This window comes from Syzygium oleosum, unplaced genomic scaffold (genome assembly GCF_021117445.2).
Source record: "Syzygium oleosum isolate NSW1041296 unplaced genomic scaffold, Sole_v2.1 Sole_v2.24, whole genome shotgun sequence".
NCBI lineage: Eukaryota > Viridiplantae > Streptophyta > Magnoliopsida > Myrtales > Myrtaceae > Syzygium > Syzygium oleosum.
The window spans coordinates 5,882,999-5,888,474 of NW_026607508.1; the positions used below are offsets into that span (position 1 = coordinate 5,882,999).

Consider the following 5,476-nt stretch of genomic DNA (forward strand, 5'->3'; position numbering starts at 1 on the left):
CACGCGTGAGGGGGAAATGATGGATTATGGGTTTATGGATGTAGGCCACCCATGTTGGGCTAATCCAGCCCATCCATCATGAGGGCCCATCTCAAGTAACTACTCTAGCGGTTACTTGCGAATCGTATAACTGCCCTTAGCAATTTAAAAAAACAAAAGGGGAAAGATCGTAATATAGAGAACGTGTTTTTAAGAAAAGATATGAAAAAAAAAACGACGTTCCGCTCTCTTCCCTAACGTATGATCCAACAAGGAACTCTTGCGCCTGCAATTAACAGCATTTAATATGTGGAAACAAGGTATGCTCATTGTGTGATATACCTGTTCGATTAGTATTTGTAGATTTTCTTGGGCATGTTTCTCGATTGTTCGAGATTCGGTATTGAGGAACTATTTTCCGACTGTTCGAGTTTCGTTTTATATAGCAATCTGTTTCCTTCAATTAACTAAGGTGGGCCACACTTAAAGAAGAAGAAGAGAAGAATTTCATGTCTAAACCAAATATCCACACTCACACTCAGCATCAACTTTTATATCACTTATGCTGCTGATTCACGGAGGAACGAGATTCAAAAGAAACAGACTAGACAAAATTCCAGCAGATAAATTACCTAAATTGACATATTATTCCTTCTAATTATAAATTACCTAGGCTCTGGCAAAAAGCATGTTCTTAACAACTTCCATAGGATGGACCTGTCCAACTGGTCCACTGATATCGTAGCTAGCACCATTCTGGATATTCCATGCCTCCAAGAGATAAAAGAGAAAGCAATGAATTAAAGCTCAGCAGCTCATCAATTCAAGAATTGCCCAAAAAAAAATTAACGAAGGACAAAGGAGACCCAGACAAACGCTCACCTTAACAGTATTAGGCATGCCAACAAACACCCAAGGACCTTCACAAGTAAAACGAGAAAAAATTAGGTGGTCCGGGGACCTCCCCGTAGGCGTGGTCCCGGACCAATCATGAAGCGCCATGTGGGGGCCCACTCGACTGAGGTGGAAATTTTGCACAAAAATTAATTTGTTTCTCTCTCCTTAGGTCTGCACACTAGCCCCTCTCGTCTTCTCTCTCCTCTCCTTCGTTTTATTCTTTCCTTCTCACCATCAGAAGAAAAGCCAACGCATTTCCTCTCTCCGGCTGTCAAATTATTTTGAATCCTTGATTTCGTTCTCAAATTTTGCTCTCGGCTTCAGCGTTCCTGATTGCTCCGGCGCTCACTCTGTGGGGTTGTTGCTACTCCGGCATTCCTTGCTTCCCGCCATCGCCAACGAAGCACCCCTGCTTGCTCCGGGGCTCATTCGAAAAAATCCAGCACTCACTCGCTCTCTACTCCGGTGCTCTCGCTCGCTCTCTACTCCATCGCTCTCTTCGCACCTCCCCGTGAAGTGGGAGCTGTCAGCCTCCCCAAAGACCAGATTGTCTCTTCTATCACGGAGTGAAAAGTTCCTGCATTTTTTTTTAGCAAAGTGTCACAAAGATTCTTTCAACAGCGAAAGCCTAGTTGCTTCATTTTTGTCGTCGTCTCACTACCAACCAGCGGATATCATCTAGCTATGGGTGGTCTCCAAAACCCATAGGTTAAATTCAACAGAGCTTCCATTATGATAACCTTTCATCCGAATTGCACTTGTTTTCAGGGAACTTAACATTTATATGGTTTCTTATTTTTTGGAGAGAAATTGAGTTAGTCGCGTACCAAGGATAGTAGGTGATAACTTTTAAGAACCGCTTAAAAATAGGAAATTGTAACCGGTGCCCACCTCACAGTATTCAAAATGGTTAATCGATTCAATCGTGACCAGTCAAATTTGTTGGAGTGAGTATTATTGCATAGTATCTGTATTTGGATAGCTATGTTGATCTTTTTTTGTTCCTTTTCTTTTGGGGTAGGGGAAAGGGAGGGGTTTAGACCATGACTCTTCGTGGAGATTAAGTCAAGAGTTTGAGCAGGAGTGAGATTACCTGAAACAGGTAGAAGCTCGGAAAGTATGACAGATTTAAACTTGAGTGATCTTAACAAAAAGAGGAATTGCAACAGTAGAATGTAGGTCAAGTGGGCCACCAAAGACCACTGACGTTCGATTTACAAAAGCGTAATAGAGATAAAAGAAGAATCCTTCCCTGTTTTCCCTCTTAACATCCCTTAACTTAATCAGCTCCTTTTATCCGATAGACAGAATTAGAACAAATTACAACATAAAGTTACCCTGATAACCACGAAAGCTAAAAGAGATGGCGGACCAAATTTCAGAAGCAACTTCAAGAAACCAATAACATGGTCTAAACCCCCTCCCTTTCCCCTACCCCAAAATAAAAAGAACAAAAAAGATAAACATAACTATCCAAATACAGATACTATGCAAGAATACTCATTCCAACAAATTGAACTGGTCACAATTGAATTGATTAACCATTTTGAATACTATGAGGTAGGCACTGGTTACAATTTCCCATTTTTAAGCGGTTCTTAAAAGTTATCACTTACTATTCTTGATACACGACTAGCTCAATTTCTCTCCCAAAAATAAGAAACCATATAAACATCAAGTTCCCAGAAAGAACAGCTGCGATTAGAATAAAAGGTTATCATAATGGAAGCTCTGTTGAATTTAACCTACGGGTTTTGGAGACACCCGCTCATTGGTAGTGAGAGGATGCTAAAAATAAAACAAAATGAAGCAACTAGGCTTTTGCTGTTGAAAGAATCTTTGCGACTCTGCTAAAAACATGCAGGAACTTTTACCTCCGTGATAGAAGAGACAATCTGGTCTTCGGGAGGTTGACAGCTCCGGCTTCATGGGAAGGTGAGAAGAGAGCGATGAAGCAGAGAGCGAGCGAGCATCAGAGCAAGGATGGAGCGAGCATCGGAGCAGGGGTGCTTCATTGATGATGGCGGGGAGCAAGGAACGCCGGAGCAGCAACAACCTCACAAAGCGAGCACTGGAGCAACTAGAAATGCCGAAGCCGAAAGAAAAATTTGAGAGCGAAACCAAGGATTCAAAATAATTTGAAAGCCGGAGAGAGGAAATGCGTTGGCTTTTCTTCTGATGGTGAGAAGGAAAGAACGAAACAAAAGAGAGTAAAGAGGAGAGAGGAGAGAGAATAGGAGAGGGGCTAGCGTGCAGGCCTAAGGAGAGAGAAACAAATTAATTTTTGTGCAAAATTTCCACCTCAGTCGAGTGGGCCCCCACATGACCAGGTCCGGGACCACACTGACATGGAGGTCCCGGACCACCTAATATTTTCTCCAAGTAAAACACCCAACTTCTCCTCTAAGGTTGATCACTTGATCACATTTACCAGTGTGACAGTCCCAGATTCGTGCGGTTCCATCTTTGCTTCCAGAGTAGAGCTTTGTAGATCCAGAAGTAAGTGCTAATCCAGAAACACCCAACCATAAAAAGCATAAGGTGAATCCAGACCTACTTTTATGCCAGACAGGCAACGATATTTCCACATCTTAATTAGAATTGGACAGAAACAAATTGGAATTTAATAAAAAAAAGCGACGCAACTGGATTTTATCCGGCGATAGTCTTGGATATAAGGGAGAACGCAAATGACAAAAACTAATTTGTAAATTGTACCTTTTTATGCCCCTCGAGCTTAGCCAAGAGGGCAAAATCAACACCGTGAAACCACGAATGCAAGAAAGGACATGGATCGCCTTTCACACAGTTGCCCGACATCCAGTAGTGGCATACTTTTCCTTGGAGCTTTTGAGGGTTCTTATCTTTTGACGAAACACCTCTTCCTCTAGAAGTTAAACTCGCTGAATTCACCGGACTAAATTCAGGGCCCTTCCCAGGGCAATCCTCAGGCATATAACTCGACTGCTTTGCAGCTCCATGGTAAACATTGCATGGAAGAGACGCATCGTGCAAAAATCTGCAGGGATTCCGGTTGCACCTCCCTTCTAACCGGTAACTGCAAACTTTGCGGCTTGTTTTGGTGCTGTCGGCCGCTGATTATAGTGAGCAGCTGATTTTTGTGGCCAACCCACAGTACTCCTTGCTGTCTTAATACCCATGCTATTATACAGAAATACAGACAATCAATTACTGAACTGAATAACCTATCCAAAGTTAACTCAAAGCATCAGAAGTCGTTCTTGCAAGAAGACCCATTACAGAAAAACCAAGGTCCACTGTAGTCAGCAACTCCAAGAGTTTCAGTTCCTCTTAGCACCAACAGTACGGAGAGAATAAAGAACAATCCACGACCTATAAGAGAATGCATGACCATCTCGATCCATCATGATTCCCATCTCTTTCGGTTCCAACCATATCAAATTCACCCAGAAGCAGAATAACCGAAAACCCCAAACACGAGCTAGAGACTAAACGAATGACGAAATTCGGACAACAATGTCGCATTGTCAGACCCCTTGACGAAAAAATTCCAGTCATCAAACGTAATTTCCAAACTTGCCATCCACGTAACAACAGCCCCTCAAATCAAAGCAACAAATCCCAGATCCTTTCAGGTGAAAGAAAACCCTCGATTCCTTCGGGATTAAGAAACCTGACAATCCCCGGCGAACGACTACCAAACGCAGGCCCGATGGCCATCGTCATCATTGGCAGACACCCACCTGCTAGAAAACCCTCCAATGGCGAGGAGGAGATCATCATCGTCGAAAGAAGATGAAATCCTAACGGAAACTTCATCGTTATACTTGGCTAGAAACTGCAATGGAGAGAGGCGTCGAGAAGAGAAGCAAAGCAAACCTGAGGAAACCCGCAAAGTGACGATCGCCCTCGAATGGAAGTTAAGACGATCGTCGGCAGCGATCGAGAAGAACGGAATCGATGATCGATCGAGAGAGATGTCGAAGGAGACGAAGCTTTGTCTTTGTTTCTTGTATGGGAAGTTTGCTTGGCCTTCTTCTTTTCTTCTTTTAGGCTGTGTTCGTTTGCGGAAAAATATTTTTCCGAAAAATATTTTTCGCATTTTCGGGTATTCGGGGGCGGAAAATGTTTTCCGTAGAAAAACATTTTCCTTCCCCACCCCCAAATCCTTCATTGTTTTGAGGAAAATGATTTCCTCTTTTCACAAAGAGGAAATCATTTTCCCCAAATGAAGGCAAAATTACCATGGGAGGAAAATATTTTCCGTGGGAGAGGAAGTTGATCGTTGGTCACCATAGTTGGCCGCCGGTTGGCAGCCCGCGCTTATGCGCCGCCGCCGCCCGCCGCCCGCCGGTCGCCGCCGCCGCCGGTCGCCGGCCGCGCCGCCCGCCGGTCGCCCGGCCGCCGCCGCCGCCGGTCGCCGGCCGCCGCGCCGCCCGGTCGCCGGCCGCCGCCGCCGCCGGTCGCCGATGAAAAATATTTTCGAAACTTTTTCATATTGATCGCCGAACACCGGAAAATTATGTTCCGGGAAAACATTTTCCAGGAAAATGACTTCCGGGAAAATATTTTCCAAAATGAGAATATTTTCCGCCAAACGAACGGAGCCTTAATATAA

General features: G+C 44.1%; 1 pseudogene; it reads right to left on the minus strand.

Moving 5' to 3' along the window:
* Window positions 1–648: 648 nt before the first annotated feature.
* LOC115664707 (zinc finger CCCH domain-containing protein 48-like) lies at window positions 649–4,450 on the minus strand (annotated as a pseudogene).
* Between the last annotated feature and the right edge of the window lie 1,026 nt (window positions 4,451–5,476).